A 21,091-nucleotide genomic window follows, 5' to 3' on the forward strand; every position below is an offset into this window, starting at 1 on the left:
CCAAAGATTATTCCACCTCTGATCAAAGCTCCTCTGATTCCTTCCCGAAATTATTTCCTGTGCTTTAGGCACATCCTGGCAACTGTTCCTGTGCTGCCAACCCGCAGTCTCCTGTCATCTGGAGCTCTAATCACATCCACCCCTCCTGAACAATGCCATTTTCCAGCGTGTTTTAATCAGGTCCCTGCCAAATAGCGAGAAGATGAGATCTGGGTATTCAATCAGGGTCTCATGCTGCAACGGTAAGATAGGTTTTGCACTCACCTGCCAGCCTGATTCTTGCTCCTGGTTAAAATTGGAGCTCAAGGTTTTCTTACCATTTGAAATGCGACCTGTCCATTGGAACAATGAAGCATTTTGCATTTACTCAGATAATTTTTAGGCCCTTAATCAAAATCTCATCATTTCATGCAATAACACTTTATAACAAACTAAAAACTGTGACAGAAGATGAGCCTGGTATGAACCAGACATGGACCTCATGCAAAAGAGGTTCAATGCATGATTTTCAGGACTTCTGGACCCAATCCACCAGCTAGAATGTCTCGCCCTGTGGTGGTTGCTACTTTATCTATGTGGTGGCGTGGCCGAGCGGTCTCAGGCGCTGGATTAAGGCTCCAGTCTCTGCGGGGGCGTGGGTTCGAATCCCACTGCTGCCAATTGTATAGGGGCTGGTTTAGCACAGGGCTAAATAGCTGGTTTGCCAAGCAGTGCGGGTTGAATTCCCGTACCAGTCTCCCCGAACAGGGGCTGGAATGTGGCGACTAGGGGCTTTTCACAGTAACTTCATTTGAAGCCTACTACAATAAGTTATTATTAGCTACAGTATTTAAATGTATGTGTTGATGGGACCAGTGATGCTAGGGCAGCACAGTAGCATTGTGGATAGCACAATCGCTTCACAGCTCCAGGGTCCCAGGTTCAATTCCGGCTTGCGTCACTGTCTGTGCGGAGTCTGCACATCCTCCCCGTGTGTGCGTGGGTTTCCTCTGGGTGCTCTGGTTTCCGCCCACAGTCCAAAGATGTGCAGGTTAGGTGGATTGGCCAGGCTAAATTGCCCTTAGTGTCCAAAATTGTTCTTAGTGTTGGGTGGGGTCACTGGGTTATGGGGATAGGGTGGAGTGGTTGACCTTGGGTAGGGTGCTCTTTCCAAGAGCCGGTGCAGACTCGATGGGCCGAATGGCCTCCTTCTGCACTGTAAATTCTATGTAAATGAGTCAGGTGTGACGTTGAAAACAAATTGGACTTTAGGAGCATGTTTCGAAAAGTTTTGAAGCTTGTCCGCAGGTTGGTATTTCAGGTAAGTTAAGGGCAGTACTCTATCAGGTTAGAATTTGCTCTGCAAATAATTTTGCGAATACTTTTCATTGCTTGGTCTTTGTAATCTTCCATTTGAACCTTTTGGCTATTGTTACATCGTATTGTGGACTCAAGCCAATGTTTAGCTGCTTGGATGGGATAATGTTGTTTCCAAGAATTCCCATAATTAGGCTTAATCCCGAGCGTTTGATCCAATGTTTACTTGGCTGCTTTGTCCTATTCGCCCTTTTAGGACCAAAAGATGCAGTGAGAGGAATGAGACAGTGACAACCCTAATTAGGTACAATGCAGAGTAGGCCAGATCCTGGGAACCATTCCAATTGACTGACAGAAGCATATTGCTATTTTAGTCAGTCTGGACATCGCAGCTCCTGACTAAACCCTGCAGTGGTGTATTCATTGTAACTGCTTTGCTTCAAAGTGCTCCTCCATTATATTGTTAAATAAAATATTCATTCTTTTTCCTTTTACCCTTCTTGTTAAATCTCTCTTGAAGTGAGCACAGAAGACTAACAAATGTTGATGCAGTTAGTTTATGCTGCAGGGCAAGTTCCCAGCTTTGCCCTTCTTATGGGGATGTTGTCCACCAAGCAAACAATTTGAAAACACTGGAACGGTCAGTTGAGCTCAAGTTTCAATTTCAAAGCCAAAAAATTGAAAAAGTAAGTCAGTCTGTTCTTTCTTTTCATGTATCAGATACCGTTTACATAGTTTACTGTTTGTAGTTTTCAGGACAGCATTTCTGGGTGATTAAGGGAGATCACAATCAATTGAAATAACATATAATAATATAGAATTTTTCATTTACACCTGAGTCAACCTCCTATTGTAGTTGATAAGTTGATACAATCCCAACATTGCAATTTATTCAGTTACAGCACCACCTGTATTATCCTTGTTGGTTTTGGCTAGTTATCTCTTGCTGAAAAGGATGTATCTGGATTGGTGATCCATAATGCAGAAAACACCCATGATCATCAACCATGGAATTTTTGGTCTGCTCAGTCCTGAAAGAGGAAAGAAATATAAGCAAGACTTGGCAATAATTCAATTGAATGTACTGACTACTCTGCAACCCATATGAAAAATTAGCATATATAGAGGGAAAATTAATTCCTGGGGCTTGGCTTCTGGCATTGAGTTCCACAGCTACCTGCACCCACTGCCTGTACATGTGTCTGAAGGGTGGCTGATCCTCTCTGTATGCAGAACATCTCTCCTCCTATACATCCCTGCCACTAATGCCTCCAGTGATATACCCTGACAAGATGGAGCCCACCCTCTCCCACAATCTGCCATTCTTCACCTTTTCCCAGGTCACAATAATTAGCTGCACAACTGCCAGCAGTTTCTCCATCCAGAATGCACCTCTGTTTCAGAGGTGTATAAGCTTTAAGCAGTGCAGCTTTAGGTGGTGCTAGCCAGCCGTAATATCGACTCACGGTTGATGTCTCCTGTCAATCCATGTTGTAATTCAAACTAATAAAAGCAAGTTAAAGTCCAACATGTTTGTTTCAAACACTAGCTTTCGGAGCACTGCTCCTTCCTCAGGTGAATGAAGAGGTCCTCTCATTCCATACCTCTTCATTCATCTGAGGAAGGAGCAGTGCTCTGAAAGCTAGTGTTTGAAACAAACATGTTGGACTTTAACCTGGTGTTGTAAGACTTCTTACTGTGCTCACCCCAGTCCAATGCCGGCACCTCCACATCAATAATAAAAGAAAATTACTGCGGATGCCGGAATCTGAAAAGAAAGAGAATATGCTGGAAAATCTCAGCAAGTCTGGCAGCATCTGTAGGGAGAGAAAAGAGCTAACGTTTCGAGTCCGATGACTCTTTGTCAAAGCTAACAGACAGAGAAAGTGGGAAGTATTTATACTGTGGAGTGAGAATGAAAGATGAGTCATAGCCACCGAAACCCAGGGAAACCGGGTGCTAATGGCCACAGATACTAAGGGGAAAGAGTGCTAATGGCAGTCCTTAGAGAGGACAAAAGATGTGAAAGGTCAAACAGCAGGGAAACTAACATCAGAGGTTGAACTGTAGATGTGGGGGGAGGGGAAGGGGGAAGCAAAGAGGAGAAAGATGAAGGAAAGATGGATAAGATTGGGGAGGGAATTAAATATATATTAAGAAAGAAATGGTAAAAGACAGATAAAATGAAATGAAAACAAATGGATCGAGGTGGGGCTGATCATCTGAAGTTGTTGAATTCGATGTTCAGGCCGGAAGGCTGTAGTGTGCCTAACCGGAAGATGAGATGTTGTTCCTCCAGTTTGCGTTGCGCTTCACTGGAACATTGCAGCAGGCCAAGAACAGACACAAGGGCATTTGTAATTCAAACTGTTTAGATACGGAAATCATTGAAATAAACAGGCAGCATGAAGTTGACACATTGCCTTCATCACAATCAATAGATGTTGATATTTATTGGAAACATATTTTGGTGGATAAAACAGTGGATACAAAATGGGAAACTTTCAAAGGAGGGATGAATAAGGTGCAAGCTAGGTATGTACCCATAAGAAATAAAGACAGGGGGCGGGATTCTCCCAAAATGGGACTATGTCCCCACACTGGCTTAAAAACGCTGGCATTTTACTCTAGACTTTCCAATAAAAAAGATTAGTCGATTCGCTCACCTGCAGGGGGCTAGCAGGTACCCAAAGTGATTCACGCAGCTTTGGCTGCGGATATGGCCCCCGGCACTTCCGGTTGCGAGTCCGTGCATGTGCACGGCGGCAGGCTCCAGCGGCTGTACCGAGCGCCATGGCAGATTCGGACCATGGAATCAGCTGGAAAATTTAGCCCTCCCCCCCACCGATCGGCTGCGCACCCAAAGATCCGACTGGCTCAATCTGTCACCAGCCGCTCATAAGGCCCCCCCGGTGCCCGATCCCCCCTGCCCCCCCCCCCCAACCAGGGCGGCCACGGACTGAGTCCGCAACCGCCATGCGAGGTTCCGGAACGGCAATAGGTGGTTAGAACGACGCCGTCGGGAACTCAGCCGGTTGGGAGCGGAGGATCGCTGGGCGGTCCTCTGGCAATGGCCCCCCAACTGCACGGAGTACTACGTGAACACGCTGATTCTCGGGTCCCGGAGAATCGGCGGATGGCGCGGGCCCGATTTCGGCGTGAAAATTAATGCTTCACCACCGCGCCAAATGCAATTTCAGTGCAGGGCTGCGAAGAATCCAGCCGAGGATTCTGATGACTAAGGTTATTGAGGAGAAAATAAGGACGAAATAAGGCATATAATACATGCCAGAACAAGAATAGCAATAGAGGACTTCCGGTGGCGGCAATGCGGAGCTAAGCCGCACGTTCGGCAGCTCCTACTTTTTTTGGATTTTCGGGCTCTTTTAAGAGCCCGCAACGGCGCTGTTTCAATTTTTCCCCCGGGGGGGGAAAACACAGCCAGTGTGCCCAGCAGCCGGTGGATGGACTGGACTCGCAGCGGAGCGGTCCAAAAATCGGTTTTACCTCAGAGAAACGGCGAGAGGCAGAAATGGCAAGATGGCGGCGGGCGAGGAAGCAGCGTGGCAGCTGTGGGAGCGGGAGCAGCAGGAGCTGCTTCAGTGCTCCTTCATGGAGCTCAAAGCCGAGATTCTGGAGCCGTTTAAGGCCTTACTGGACAAACTGGTGGCGACGCAGACGGCTCAGGCCGGGGAGATTCGGGAGCTGCGGCACAAGGCCTCGGAGAATGAGGATGAGCTTTTGGGCCTGGCAGTGAAAGTGGAGTCGCACGAGGCACTGCACAAGAAATGGCAGGCGAGGCTGGAGGAGATGGAGAACCGCTCCCGCCGGAAGAATCTATGGATTGTGGGACTCTTGGAGGGACTGGAAGGTTCGGATTTGGCAGCCTATGTGGTCCTAATGTTAAACTCGCTGATGGGTGCAGGGTCGTTTCGTGGTCCCCTGGAGTTGGAAGGCTCCCATCGAGTGCTGCAGCGGACCCCAGGCTGAACGAACCGCCCAGGGTGGTGCTGGTCCGTTTTCACCGCTTGGTTGACCGGGAGTGCGTGTTGAGGTGGGCGAAGAAGGAGAGGAGCAGCAGGTGGGAGAATACGGACGTTTGGATTTTTCAGGACTGGAGCGCGGAGGTGGCGAGGAGAATGGCTGGCTTCAATCGAGCAAAGGGAGTGCTCCACAGGAAAGGGGTGAAGTTTGGCCTTCTATAGCCGGCTCGCCTCTGGGTCACGTACAAGGACCGCCAGCTCTACTTTGACTCTCCTGAGGAGGCCTGTGCTTTTGTCCAGGCTGAGAACTTGGATTCGGACTGAGGACTGGGGGGCTGGGGGGAAATGTACTTTGCTTGGAGGCTTTGTCCTCTTGGGTATCCTTTCGCCCATAGTGGCTGTATTTGCTGATGGTTGTTTCCTCTTTGTTTTCGCCGTTTTTGCTATTTGAGTTATGGTTATTTGGGTTCTTTCGGGGTTTCTTTGGGGCTGTTGGTTATTTATTGTGGTGGTTTTTTTCTTGTTTTTTTCACTGGTGTGTTGGGGAGTAGTTTGGGGTCCCGATGGGTCATGTGTCCGTCTTTTTCCCGCGTGTTGGTTCGAGGGGCGGGACTCGGGTTGGAAGCGCGGGCTTTCTTCCCGCGCCAGAGGAACTGGGGGCGGGGCCGGCGCTGGGAGGGAGGGATTGGCGGCTGTGTTGCATCCGGGTGGGGGGGTCGTGGTTATGGCGGGAGTAGCCGGGGTCAGCAGAAGTCACCTGGCTCACGGAAGTATAATGTTGGGGGTAACGCAGCTAGGGGGGGCCCTAGCTTGGGGGGGGGTATGGGGGTTTGGGGGGGAGGAGGAGAGGGGAGTGTGCCGGGTTGTTGCTGCAGGGACTGTGAGGGAATGGATGGTGAAGGGGGGGGGGGGTTGGGAGGGAGGTTTGCCACCGTGAGGAGTGGGCTTGGGGGGTTCCCTGGGCACTTAGTGGGTTGAGGAAGGGCTATGGCTGATCGGCGTAGAGGGAAGGGGACGGCCCCTCGGGTTCGGTTGGTCACATGGAACGTGAGGGGGCTGAATGGTCTTGTGAAGCGATCCCGGGTCTTGGCTCACTTGAGGGGGCTGGGAGTGGATGTGGCTATGCTCCAGGAGACGCACCTCAATGTTACGGATCAGGTGAGGCTAAGAAAGAGTTGGGTGGGACAGGTGTTTCACTCGGGGCTTGATGCAAAGAACCGTGTGGTGGCAATTTTGGTGGGTAACAGCATGTCGTTCCAAAGTGGTGGCGGATAGTGTAGGTCGATATGTGATGGTGAGTGGGAGACTTCAGGGTGAGCGGGTGGTCTTGGTTAATGTTTATGCCCCCAACTGGGATGATGCGGGCTTCATGCGGCGAATGCTGGGCCTGATCCCGGACCTGGAGACAGGGAGATTGATTCTGGGTGGGGACTTTAACACGGTGCTGGATATGGCTCTGGATCGCTCGAAGTCTAGGACAGGCAGGAAGCCGGCAGCGGCCTCGGTGCTGAGGGGGTTCATGGATCAGATGGGAGGGGTGGACCCTTGGAGATTTTTGAAGCCGGGGGGTAGGGAGTTCTCCTTTTTCTCCCATATTCATAAGGCGCACTCCCGGATTGACTTTTTCGTTCTTAGCAGGGCGCTGATCCCGAGAGTGGTGGGGGCGGAGTATTCGGCGATAGTCATTTCTGATCATGCTCCACATTTGGTGGACCTGGAGCTGGGGGAGGGGAAGGATCAACGCCCGCTGTGGAGGTTGGATGTGGGGCTTTTGGCAGACGAGGAAGTGTGCGGTCGGATCCGTAGGGATATCGAGGGGTATCTGGAAACCAATGACAACGGGGAGGTGCAGGTTGGGATGGTTTGGGAAGCGTTAAAGGCAGTAGTTAGAGGGGAGCAGAGCAGAGCTACTGATCAGCTGTTCTGGGGAAATTTGCATACGTGCAGTGCGGTCAGCCTAATTTGAAGGTGGTTTGTGGAGGGGCTGTTGTCAAGTGACAGTTAAACCCGAAACACTTCGTCAGTGTTTCCCACCCTACCTCCTCCTCTAACCAAAAAAAAAAAACCCCACGGTCGTTGGGAAGTGGGAGCAGGGGCCTGTCGTGAAGGTGAGTGAGTGCCTTTAAATTTGCTTACCTTTCAGCGGGAGCAGGGTTTGAGGGAATATCAGGTAAGCTCTTCCTTTATTTTTCTTTTTCTTGTTTTTTTTAAATCTAGAGGTGATGTCAGGGAAGGCAGTACAATGCTCCTCCTGCAGAATGTTTGAGGTGAGGGACACCGTCAGTGTCCCTGCTGATTTCATCTGTGGGAAGTGCACCCAACTCCAGCTCCTCAAAAACCGTGTTAGGGACCTGGAGCTTGAGCTGGATGAACTTCGGTTCATTCGGGAGGCAGAGGGGGTCATAGATAGGAGCTTCAGGGAAGTAGTTACACCAAAGACTGGAGATAGATGGGTAACTGTAAGAGGGACTGGGAAGACGCAGTCAGTGCAGGGACCCCCTGCGGTCGTTCCCCTGAGTAACAAGTATACCGTTTTGGATACTTGTGGGGGGGACGACTTACCAGGGGTAAGCCATGGGGTACGGGCCTCTGGCACGGAGTCTGTCCCTGTTGCTCAGAAGGGAAGGGGGGGAAAGGAGTAGAACATTAGTAATTGGGGACTCAATAGTCAGGGGCACAGATAGGAGATTTTGTGGGAGCGAGAGAGACTCACGTTTGGTATGTTGCCTCCCAGGTGCAAGGGTACGTGATGTCTCGGATCGTGTTTTCCGGGTCCTTAAGGGGGAGGGGGAGCAGCCCCAAGTCGTAGTCCACATTGGCACTAACGACATAGGTAGGAAAGGTGACAAGGGTGTCAGGCAGGCCTTTAGGGAGCTAGGATGGAAGCTCAGAGCGAGAACAAACAGAGTTGTTATCTCTGGGTTTTTGCCCGTGCCACGTGATAGTGAGATGAGGAATAGGGAGAGAGAGCAATTAAACACGTGGCTACAGGGATGGTGCAGGCGGGAGGGATTCAGATTTCTGGATAACTGGGGCTCTTTCTGGGGAAGGTGGGACCTCTATAGACAGGATGGTCTACATCTGAACCTGAGGGGCACCAATATCCTGGGGGGGAGATTTGTTAGTGCTCTTTGGAGGGGTTTAAACTAATTCAGCAGGGGCATGGGAACCTGGATTGTAGTTTTGGGGTACGGGAGATTGAGAGTATAAAGGTCAGGAGCACAGATTTGACTTCGCAGGAGGGTGCCAGTGTTCAGGTAGTTGGTTTGAAGTGTGTCTACTTCAATGCCAGGAGTATACGAAATAAGGTAGGGGAACTGGCAGCATGGGTTGGTACCTGGGACTTCGATGTTGTGGCCATTTCAGAGACATGGATAGAGCAGGGACAGGAATGGTTGTTGCAGGTTCCGGGGTTTAGGTGTTTTAGTAAGCTCAGAGAAGGGGGCAAAAGAGGGGGAGGTGTGGCGCTGCTAGTCAAGGACAGTATTACGGTGGCGGAAAGGATGCTAGATGGGGACTCTTCTTCCGAGGTAGTATGGGCTGAGGTTAGAAACAGGAAAGGAGAGGTCACCCTGTTGGGAGTTTTCTATAGGCCATCTAATAGTTCTAGGGATGTAGAGGAAAGGATGGCGAAGATGATTCTGGAAAAGAGCGAAAGTAACAGGGTAGTTGTTATGGGAGACTTTAACTTTCCAAATATTGACTGGAAAAGATATAGTTTGAGTACATTAGATGGGTCGTTCTTTGTACAATGTGTGCAGGAGGGTTTCCTGACACAATATGTTGACAGGCCAACAAGAGGCGAGGCCACATTGGATTTGGTTTTGGGTAATGAACCAGGCCAGGTGTTAGATCTGGAGGTAGGTGAGCACTTTGGAAACAGTGACCACAATTCGGTGACCTTTACGTTAGTGATGGAAAGGGATAAGTATACCCCGCAGGGCAAGAGTTATAGCTGGGGGAAGGGCAATTATGATGCCATTAGACATGACTTAGGATGTGTAGGTTGGAGAAGTAGGCTGCAAGGGTTGGGCACACTGGATATGTGGAGCTTGTTCAAGGAACAGCTATTGCATGTTCTTGATAAGTACATACCAGTCAGGCAGGGAGGAAGGGGTCGAGCGAGGGAACTGTGGTTTACCAAAGAAGTGGAATCTCTTGTTAAGAGGAAAAAAGAGGCCTATGTGAAGATGAGGCGTGAAGTTTCAGTTGGGGTGCTTGATAGTTACAAGGAAGCGAGGAAGGATCTAAAGAGAGAGCTAAGACGAGCAAGGAGGGGACATGAGAAGTCTTTGGCAGGTAGGATCAAGGAAAACCCAAAAGCTTTCTATAGGTATGTCAGGAATAAAAGAATGACTAGGGTAAGAGTAGGGCCAGTCAAGGACAGTGGTGGGAAGTTGTGTGTGGAGGCTGAGGAGATAAGCGAGATACTAAATGAATACTTTTCGTCAGTATTCACTCAGGAAAAAGATAATGTTGTGGAGGAGAATGCTGAGACCCAGGCTATTAGAATAGATGGCATTGAGGTGCGTAGGGAAGAAGTGTTGGCAATTCTGGACAAGGTGAAAATAGATAAGTCCCCGGGGCCTGATGGGATTTATCCTAGGATTCTCTGGGAAGCCAGGGAAGAGATTGCTGAGCCTTTGGCTTTGATTTTTATGTCATCATTGGCTACAGGAATAGTGCCAGAGGACTGGAGGATAGCAAATGTGGTCCCTTTGTTCAAGAAGGGGAGTAGAGATAACCCCGGTAACTATAGGCTGGTGAGCCTCACGTCTGTTGTGGGTAAAGTCTTGGAGAGGATTATAAGAGATACGATTTATAATCATCTAGATAGGAATAATATGATTAGGGACAGTCAGCATGGTTTTGTGAATGGTAGGTCATGCCTCACAAACCTTATCGAATTCTTTGAGAAGGTGACTGAACAGGTAGACGAGGGTAGAGCAGTTGATGTGGTGTATATGGATTTCAGTAAAGCGTTTGATAAGGTTCCCCACGGTCGTCTATTGCAGAAAATACGGATGCTGGTGATTGAGGGTGATTTAGAGATGTGGATCAAAAATTGGCTAGTTGAAAGAAGACAGAGGGTGGTGGTTGATGGCAAATGTTCAGAATGGAGTTCAGTTACGAGTGGCGTACCACAAGGATCTGTTCTGGGGCCGTTGCTGTTTGCCATTTTTATAAATGACCTAGAGGAGGGCACAGAAGGTTGGGTGAGTAAATTTGCAGACGACACTAAAGTCGGTGGAGTTGTAGACAGTGTGGAAGGATGTTGCAGGTTACAGAGGGACATCGATAAGCTGCAGAGCTGGGCTGAGAGGTGGCAAATGGAGTTTAATGTAGAGAAGTGTGAGGTGATTCACTTTGGAAAGAATAACAGGAATGCGGACTATTTGGCTAATGGTAAAATTCTTAGCAGTGTGGATGAGCAGAGGGATCTCGGTGTCCATGTACATAGATCCCTGAAAGTTGCCACCCAGGTTGATAGGGTTGTGAAGAAGGCCTATGGTGTGTTGGCCTTTATTGGTAGAGGGATTGAGTTCCGGAGCCATGAGGTCATGTTGCAGCTGTACAAAACTCTGGTACGGCCGCATTTGGAGTATTGCGTACATTTCTGGTCGCCTCATTATAGGAAGGACGTGGAAGCTTTGGAACGGGTGCAGAGGAGATTTACCAGGATGTTGCCTGGTATGGAGGGAAAATCTTATGAGGAAAGGCTGATGGACTTGAGGTTGTTTTCGTTAGAGAGAAGAAGGTTAAGAGGTGACTTAATAGAGGCATACAAGATGATCAGAGGGTTAGATAGGGTGGACAGTGAGAGCCTTCTCCCGCGGATGGAGGTGGCTAGCACGAGGGGACATAGCCTTAAATTGAGGGGTAATAGATATAGGACAGACGTCAGAGGTAGGTTTTTTACGCAAAGAGTGGTGAGGCCGTGGAATGCCCTACCTGCAACAGTAGTGAACTCTCCAACATTGAGGGCATTTAAAAGTTTATTGGATAAGCATATGGATGATAATGGCATAGTGTAGGTTAGATGGCCTTTAGTTTTTGACTTCCCATGTCGGTGCAACATCGTGGGCCGAAGGGCCTGTACTGCGCTGTATCGTTCTTTGTTCTATGTTCTATGTTCTATTCGGGCGCACAGGGAGAGGGGGGAGAGGGTCGAGAGGGAGAGGCTTGTGGAGGAGATGGTCAGGGTGGATAGGAGATATGCAGACACCCCGGAGGAGGGGGTTCTGAGGGAGTGGCGCCGTCTCCAAGCGGAGTTTGACATTTTAACCACCTGTAAGGCGGAGGTGCAGTGGAGGAGGGCACAGGGGGCGGTGTATGCGTACGGGGAGAAGGCAAGTCGGATGTTGGCTCACCAGCTCCGGAAGCGGGAGGCAGCTAGAGAAATTGGGGAAGCCACGGATGCAGGAGGGAGCTTGGTGCGGGGTGGAAAGGACATCAATGGGGTGTTCAGATCCTTTTATGAGGGGCTATATCGGGCGATACCCCCCGGGGAAGCAGGCGGGATGGACCGCTTTTTTGGATAAGCTGGAGTTCCCGAGAGTAGGGGACGAGCGGGTGGAGGGTTTGGGGGCCCCAATTGAGCTGGAGGAGTTGGTGGAGGTGCTGGGAAGCATGCAGACAGGGAAAGCGGGTTCCCGGTGGAATTTTATAAGTAATTTCCAGATTTGCTGGGCCCGCTGCTGGTGAGGACCCTGAATGAGGCCAGGGAGGGGGAGGGGTGCTTTGCCCCTGACGATGTCCAGGGCAATTATCTCTTTGCTCCTGAAGCGGGATAAGGACCCCCTTCAGTGTGGGTCTTATAGGCTGATCCCGCTCCTTAACGTAGATGTTAAGTTGTTGGCAAAGGTGCTGTCCAGGAGGGTGGAGGATGTGGTCCCGACGGTGATTCATGAGGACCAAATAGGGTTTGTAAAGGGGAGACAATTGAATGCCAACGTGCGGAGGCTCCTGAATGTTATGATGATGGCGCCGGTGGTTGGGGAGTCAGAAATAGTGGCGTCCATGGATGCGGAGAAAGCTTTTGATAGGGTGGAGTTGAGTTACCTGTGGGAGGTGTTGCTGAGGTTTGGGTTTGGTGAGGGATTCATTAGCTGGGTGAGGCTGCTGTGCAGTTTCCCGGTGGCGAGTGTGATGACGAATGGGAGGAGGTCAGAGGACTTTTGGCTTTCCAGAGGGACGAGGCAGGGGTGCCCCTTGTCTCCCCTGCTCTTCGCGTTGGCAATTGAGCCCATGGCGCTGAGGGACTCGAAGGGTTGGAGGGGGATTGTGCGGGGGGGGGAGCACCGGTTGTCTTTTCGGGATATAAGCTAAATGTGGGGAATCCTGTTTGTCCTGCACCCGCGGTGTCAGGAGAGGGGGATAGGGGAACTCCCGTTGAGGAGGGCTGAGGGGAGCTTTAGGTATCTTGGGGTCCACGTAGCTAGGACCTGGGGGGCTATGCATAGGCTTAACTTTTCGAGGCTGGTGGGGCAGATGGAGGAGGAGTTCAGGAGGTGGGATGCGCTTCCGCTCTCGTTGGTGGGCAGGGTCCAGTCGGTTAAAATGACGGTGCTCCCGAGGTTTTTGTTTCTTTTCCAGTGCCTCCCCATGTTGATCCCGAAGGCTTTTTTTAGAAGGGTGAATAAGTCGATTCTGGGGTTTGTGTGGGCGCGGAAGGCACCGAGAGTAAGGAGGGTATTTTTGGAGCAAAGAAGGGAGATAGGGGGCCTGGCGTTGCCCAACTTGTGTGGATATTATTGGGCGGCGAACGTGGCGATGATTCGCAGGTGGGTGATGGAAGGGGAGGGTGACGCATGGAAGAGGCTGGAGGTGGCATCCTGTGCGGGTGCGAGTCTGGACGCCTTGGTGATGGCGCCACTTCCACTCCCCCCGGCAAATTACTCCACGAGTCCGATGGTGGTTGCGTCCCTCAAAATCTGGGGACAGTGGAGGCGGCATAGGGGGGAAGTGAAGGCCTCAGTTTGGGCCCCGATACGGGGCAATTACCGTTTTGCGCCAGGGAGAACGGGAGGGGGATTTGGGAGCTGGCACAGGGCAGGCATCAGACAGTTTGGGGACCTCTTCTTGGATGGGAAGTTCGCGACTCTGGAGGAGCTGGTGGGGAAGTGGAACCTCCTCCCTGGGAACGCTTTTAGGTATATGCAGGTCAGGGACTTTGTTAAGAGGCAGGTGGAGGAGTTTCTGCGGCTGCCGCCAAGGGGGGTGCAGGACAGTGTGCTTTCGGGGACGTGGGTCGGGGAAGGGAAGATCTCGGCTATCTACCAACTGATGCAGGAGGAGGAGGAGGCCTCAGTAGATGAGCTCAAAGCGAAATGGGAGGAAGAGCTAGGGGAAGAGATTGAGGATGGGACGTGGTCGGAAGCCCTGGAGAGGGTGAATTCTTCCTCCTCTTGCGCACGGCTCAGCCTAATTCAGCTGAAGGTGCTGCACAGGGCTCACATGATGGGGGCAAGGATGAGCCGGTTTTTCGGAGGAGAAGACAGGTGCGGGAGGTGTTCGGGTGGCTTGGCAAACCACACCCATATGTTTTGGGCATGTCCGGCTCTGGAGGGGTTTTGGAAGGGGGTGGCAGGGATTTTGTCGGAAGTGGTTGGGTCTAGGGTCAGGCCGGGCTGGGGGCTCGCGATCTTTAGGGTAGCTTCGGAGCCGGGAGTGCAGGAGGCGAGAGAGGCCGGCATTCTGGCCTTTGCGTCTCTAGTAGCCCGGTGCAGGATTCTGTTACAGTGGAGGGATACGCAGCCCCTGAGTTCGGAGACCTGGGTCAACGACATGGCTGGGTTCATCAAGTTGGAGAGGATGAAATTTGCCCTGAGGGGGTCGGTACAGGGGTTCTTCCGGCAGTGGCAGCCCTTTCTCGATTTCCTGGCGAAGGGGTAGAGAGTGGTCGGTCTCTGCAGCAACCGGGGGGGGGGGGGGGGGGGGGGGGGGGGGGGGGGGGGCGCGGGGGTGGGGGGGGGGGGGGGGGGGGGTTTGGGGTTTGGGGATGGTTGGGGGGGGGGGTTTGCAGCGGTGGGTTTGTTATGTTATTTTCTTCTTTCTTGTATTGCTATTTGTTATTATTTATTTTGGGGGGGAGAGTTCTTTTCTTGTTCTGTTTTGGCTTGGAAACACGCCTTGTTTGTTTTAAATTGCGGGGAGAAAATTTGTTATTGTTATTAAAAAACTTGAATAAAAATTATTTTTAAAAAAAGAATAGCAATAGAAATCAGAAAGAGTATCTCAAATGCAGAAGACATGATAAGGCAGGAAATAAGGAAAGCTAAGAGGAAGCATAAGGATAGGTCGGCAGGCTGTGCTAAACCGAATAGTAAAATGTTCTTCAAACAGTTAATCGAAGGATAGAGTGGGCCTTATAAGGAACAAGCAGGGTAAGCTGCTCACTGAAGCAGAAGTATTAAATAAGTACTTTGCTTCTGTTTTTACCAAAATAGAAGATGGTGACAATGGCCTAGATGAAAATGTGGGTGTTGAGCAACTGAGCAGTATAGTGATGGATGAAGAAGAGGTGCTGAAATGGCTGGCAGCAATCCAGGTAGAGAAGTCACCAGGGCCGGATGGGATACATCGTACATTGCCGAAAGAGGTAAATTGCGGAACCATTGACAGAATATAGGAAACAGAGTGTAGGTATAGATGGGCATTTCTCAGACTAAAGATAAAGTCGCCATCGTCCCAGATAACCATAGGCTGCTTTCCTCTTTGAGGGGTGAGCTGACTGGTGGTGCGTTAAGCTGAGGATCACCACATGTCAGACATGGGGCAAGGTTGAGAATGCGGGAATTCATGGATAAGATGGGCATTTTTCAGACTGGAGATGAGTTGAAAGTGGTGTTCCCCAGGGCTCAGTGTTGGGACTCTTATTTTTTCTGATTTATATAAACGATTTAGAGATGCGTGTTGAGGGTACCATCACTAAATTTGCAGATGATACTAAGCTAGGGAGAATAGTGAATTGCGAGCGTGACGCTAAGTGAGATTGACAAGTTGGCCAAATGGGAAGACACCTGATGGATGAAATTCAATGCAGAGAAATGTGAGGTAATGCATTTTGGGAGAAGAAACATGCGGAGACAATGCAGGCCCAATGGTACAACTTTGAGGGAGTACAGGAGCAGAGGGACCTTGAGGTGTGTAATTCTCTGAGGGTGGCCAGGCAAGTTGAAACAGTTGGTAAGAAGGCTCAGAGAATCCTTGGCTTTATAGATAAATGCATAAAGTATAACGACAAGGCAGTGATGCTACAAATCATTGGTCAGACCACATTTGGAATCTTGTATTCAATTCTGGGCACCTTATTGAAGGAAAGATGTTAAAACACTAGAGAGAGTGCAGAGGAGATTTACTGGAATTAAACCAGGATAGATACGAGGAAAGATTTGAGAAATTGGGCTTGTTTTCCTAGACCAGAGAAGGTTAAGAGGTGACCTTACTGAGATGTTCAAAATTATGAACAATTTTGACAGGGTAAAGAAGGATGTAGGGCAGGATTCTCCATTTCAGAAACTAAGGGCGGATTCTCCACTTGCCGACGCCGAAATCAGGAAACGCGATTAAGCGGATAATAGCCTCTTTCGCCAAAATCGCGGTAGGCACCGATTTGAAGCCTCCGGATAGGTTTCACCAGCCATGACCGCAACGGATAATCCCTGTGGTGATATGCATCACTGTAAATACACAAGGGGTTAATGTAAATACACATAGACTAGCTAGACACTAGAGGGAGCACCAGAGACATGACACACAGACATTCAACCAAAAGGCCAGTAAGATAGGACACGACCAATGGGCATTCACGACACACACAAAGGTGACACTACCACAGGGGGGGCATTACACCAACCCATATATAAGGACACAGCACACATGATCTTCCTCTTCCCAGTGGAGACACTTAGTGAGTAGACAGGGTTGATTTGGAACATATCACACCCACCACGTGGATTGTAGCAGACTGGTTCGTCAGTCTGAGTAGCTATAGCAGGATTAACAGGAGAGTCGAATCCAAGTAGGAGAATCGTTAACAGTTTAATAAATGTGTTAAAGCTATCTCCAAGTCTGAACCTTCCTTTGTCAGAGTGCACATCAAGGAAGCAGCTTATGCTACGTCAAGAGCATATTAAAACAATCCCTGTCACTCAAGAGCCAACCCCTGACCTGGGAGTGCACCTCCAAGGTGTCAGGTATCGTCAAGTGTGCCAGGATGAAGGCGTCGTGTACACTGCCCAGGAATCGGGCAAGACGTGCATGATGTTCATCTCGTGGTCACAGACTAGCTGCACGTTCATTGAGTGGAACCCCTTTCTGTTTGTGAAGACCAGCCCATCATGAGCCGGTGCTCATAGGAGGACATGCATCCCATCGATCAACCCCTGGACCTGGGGCATCCCGCAACTGCGACGAGTCCTGCTGCCCAGAAATCCTGGTGGGCTCGGTCCACATTGAATTTAATATATTGTGCCAGGCGGGCAGATAGTTACGATATGAATGCGCATGTGTACTGAGGCCAGTGAGATTCTGAACAGGTCCCCACTCGGCAGCTGGAAGGACCCTGTGGCATAAAAGTTCAGGGCGCCCAGCACCGTGACGGCCACAGAGAGTTGGTGTCCTCACCTATATCCCCAAGTTCCAGGTTCCAGGTGCGTCATGTTCCGGCAGATATGTCGCACTGTCCCTCTGCTCAGCTGGAGTCTTTGATGGTATGCCCGGTCGGGCAGGTCCTCGAAAGACAGGCGCTGCTGCTACACATAAGGCCTAATCCGGCGCCTCCTTCCCACCTCCTCCTTGGCCTGTTTGGCAGCTGGCTCTTCATCCTCACTGGCTGCTTCCTGTACCACAGGGCAGGCTGTGCTGCTGCAGAGTCCTCCCTGAATAGCTCCAGCTCATACAGGCTCAATGCATCCGCCAGGGCCGTGGCGGCCAGGGTGAAGGCTATCATTCTGGTTGGATTCTGAAGTCCATTGTCTGCAGGGGGTGAAAGGCCCAGCGACAGTGAAGGAACCTTGGTGATTTACTGCAGTGCATCTTGTAGATGGTACACACAGCTGCCACAGTTCGTTGGTGGTGGAGCATTTGAACGTTTGTGGAAGGGGGAGCAATCAAGTGGGCTGCTTTGTCCTGGATGGTGTCAAGTTTCTTGAGTGTTATTGGAGCTGCACTCATCCAAGCAAGTGAGGAGTATTCCTTACACTTCTGACTTGTGTCTTGCAGAGGGTGGACGGACTTTGGGGGTCAGAAGATGAGTTACTCGCTGTAGGATTCCTAGTCTTTGACTTGCCCTGGTAAGCACAGTATTAATGTGGCTAGTCCAGTTCAGTTTCTGATCAATGGTAACCCCATAATGTTTTTGACAGTATGTGTTTTGTAAGAATAATGATTGGTGAACAATTTACTGTAACTACATCAAACCACTAGATGGCGATCAAGCGCATACACGTAAATCACGTGATACTCTTGATTCGGGGAGTAGGTTGTTAGGTTAGGCGAGATAGTGAAAAGTAGTGTTATCAGGAACTCTGTAGTTAGCATCATAGTTTTTGTCAATCTGTAATCTTTTATATCTTAACAAGCAAGAGAAATCTTGCAGTGTAAATAAATTAACTTTGTTCAAAACATAGCTTGATGTTCTTTGTGAGACACTACACTTCGTAGCCATCCTCACCAAGAAATCAAAGAACACCACAATGTTGATTGTGGAAGATTCAGCGATGGTAATGCCATTGAATGCTAAGGGGCGATGGTTAAATTCCCTCTAGTAGGAGATGGTCATTGCCCGGCACTTGTGTGGCGCGAATGTAACTTGCCACTTGTCAGCCCAAGCCTGGATATTGTCCATGTCTTGCTTCATTTGGACTTGGACTGCTTCATTATCTGAGGAGTTGTGAATGGTGCTGAATATTGTGCAGTCATCCGCAAACATCCCCACTTCTGACCTTATGGTGGCAGGCAGGTCATTGATAAAGCAACTGAAGATGTTTGGGCCTAGGATACTACCCTGAGGAACTCCTACAGTGATGTCCTGGAGCTGAGATGATTGACCTCCAACCACCACAACCATCTTCCTTTGTGCCAGGTATGACTACAGGCAGCGGAGAGTTTTCCCCTGATTCTCATTGACTCCAGTTTAGCTAAGGCTCCTTGAAGCCATACTCGGTCTATTGCTGCCTTGCTGTCAAGGACAGTCACTCTCACCTCCCTTGTGGCATTCAACTCTTTTGTCCATGTTAGAACCAAGGCTGGAATGAGTTCAGGCACTGAGTGACCCTGGCAGAACCCAAATTGAGCGTCCGTGAGCAGGTTATTGCTGAGTAAATGCCGCTTGATAGCACTGTTCATGACATCATTTTGCTGATGGTGGAGAGGAGACTGATAGGGTGGCAATTGGCTGGGTTGCATTTGGCCTGTTCATTGTGTTCAGGACACAGCTGGGCAATTTTCCACATTGCCGGGTAGATGCCAGTGTTGTAGCTGTACTGGAACAGCTTGGCTAGGGGGTGCAGCAAGCTCTGGAGCACAAGTCTTCAGTACTATTTCCGGAATATTGTCAGAGCCCAGAGCCTTTGCAGTATCCAGTGCCTTCAGACATTTCTTGATATCATGAGTAGTGAATCGTACTGGCTGAAGACTGACAATTGTGATGCTGGGGACCTCTTGAGGAGACCGAGATGGATCATCTACTTCTGGCTGGAGATTGTTCCAAATTCCTCAGCCTTGTCTTTTGCACATATGTGCTGGGCTCCTCCATCAATGAGGATGGGCACAGTAAGAAGTCTTACAACACCAGGTTAAAGTCCAACAGGTTTGTTTCAAACACTAGCTTTCAGAGCACTGCTCCTTCCTCAGGTGAATCAGGTGAAATGAGGATGGGAATATTTGTGGAGCCTCCTCCTCCAGTGAGTTGTTTAATAGTCCATCATAATTCATGGCTGGATGTGGCAGGACTGCAGAGCATAGATCTGATGCATTGGTTGCGGAATCCCTTAGCACTGTCTATTACTTGCTGCATATGCTGTTTGGCACACAAGTAGTCCTGTGTTTTAGCTTCACCAGGTTAACACCTCATTTTCATGCAAGTCTGATTTTGCTCCTGGCATGCTCTCCTACATTCTTCATTGAACCAGGGTTGATCCCCTGGCTTGATGGTAATGGTAGAGTGGGGGCTATACAGGGCCATGAGGTAGTAGATTGTGGTTGAATGCAATTCTGCTGCTGCTGATGGCCCACAGTGCCTCAGGGATGCCCAGTCTTGAGTTGCTAGAGCTGTTCGAAGTCTATCCCATTTGGCATGATAGTAGTCCCACACAACACGATGGAGGGTATCCTCATTAGAGGCTGGTTTAGCACAGTGGGCTAAACAGCTGGCTTGTAATGCAGAAAATTGCCAACAACGTGGGTTCAATTTCTGTACCGGCCTCCCCGAACAGGCACTGGAATGTGGCAACTAGGGGCTTTTCACAGTAACTTTATTGAAGCCTACTTGTGACAATAAGTGATTATTATTATTATGTGAAGACGAGTCTTTGTCTCCACAAGGACTATGAGGTGATCACTTCTACCGATACTGTCATGGACAGCTGCATCTGCAGCAGGCAGACTGGTGAGGATAAGGTCAAGTATGTTTTTCCTTCTTGTTGGTTCCCTCACTATCTGCTGCAATCCCAGTCTAGCAGTTATGTCGTTTAGGACCCGACCAGATATGTCCCTTAGTAATTGACTCTTCCACCCTTGTAAAAAGCTTCTGATTATCCAGTGGTGCGTGCACAAAGATGGCTGCCTGCAGACTGAGCCAATGGTGGTCCTGGACACCACCCCGGTCCCGTCGCCCCCACTCCACCCCAATGCCCCTGGCAGATGACCGCCCCCCCCCAACAGCTCTGCCAGCGGCAGAATCGGCAGCCTGTGATTGCGCCTCTGGGAACATGTCCTCCCTCTCCCTCAGCAGCTACGGTGCCTTTTTCCCGATTTGCAAAGCCACAAGTGAAATACACCATCGGTAATTATCCTGGCAGAGGTGGAGCATTTTTTAAAATAATATTTTATTGAGGTATTTGAAAATTTTTATAACAGTAACAAAAACAATAACATCTACATGGTAAAATAAACATTTCCCCCCAGCCCAAACATCACACACCTCATCCATACAACAACAACCCCCCCCCCTTCCCCCCCCCCCCCCCCCCCCACCGTCCCCCGTCCCCCACCTTGGAATATTGCACCTGCTGACATTTTTAATTTTCCCCGAGAAAGTTGACCAACGGCTGCCACCTCTGGGAGAACCCTAGCATTGACCCTCTTAAGGTGAACTTTATTTTCTCGAGACTGAGAAACACAGCCATGTCACTAACCCAGGTTTCTACACTCGGGGGCTTTGAGTCCCTCCATAATAATAAGGCCCATCTCCGGGCTACCAGGGAGGCAAAGGCCAGGACGTCAGCCTCTTTCGCTCCCTGAACTCCCGGATCTTCCTACATTCCAAAGATCGCTACCTCCGGACTCGGCACCACCCGTGTTTTTAGCACCGTGGACATTGTCTTAGCAAAACCCTGCCAAAACCCTCTAAGCTTCGGGCATGCCCAAACCATGTGGACATGATTTGCTGGGCTTCCTGCGCACCTCGCACACCTATCCTCTACCCCAAAAAACTTGCTCATCCTAGCCACTGTCATGTGTGCCTGGTGGACTACCTTAAATTGTATCAGGCTAAACCTGGCACATGATGAGGAGGTATTAACACTGCTTAGGGCATTCGCTCATAGCCCCGCCTCTATCTCTCCTCCTAGCTCATCCTCCCACTTGCC

The 21,091-nt window shown here is 49.9% G+C and overlaps 1 non-coding gene across 1 annotated transcript; it reads left to right on the forward strand.

The window, feature by feature from the left end:
- Positions 1-577: 577 nt before the first annotated feature.
- Positions 578-659, forward strand: trnal-aag. The gene has a single exon. It is a non-coding gene; the product is annotated as a tRNA-Leu (tRNA).
- Positions 660-21,091: the final 20,432 nt, after the last annotated feature.

Source organism: Scyliorhinus canicula, chromosome 6, assembly GCF_902713615.1.
Source record: "Scyliorhinus canicula chromosome 6, sScyCan1.1, whole genome shotgun sequence".
NCBI lineage: Eukaryota > Metazoa > Chordata > Chondrichthyes > Carcharhiniformes > Scyliorhinidae > Scyliorhinus > Scyliorhinus canicula.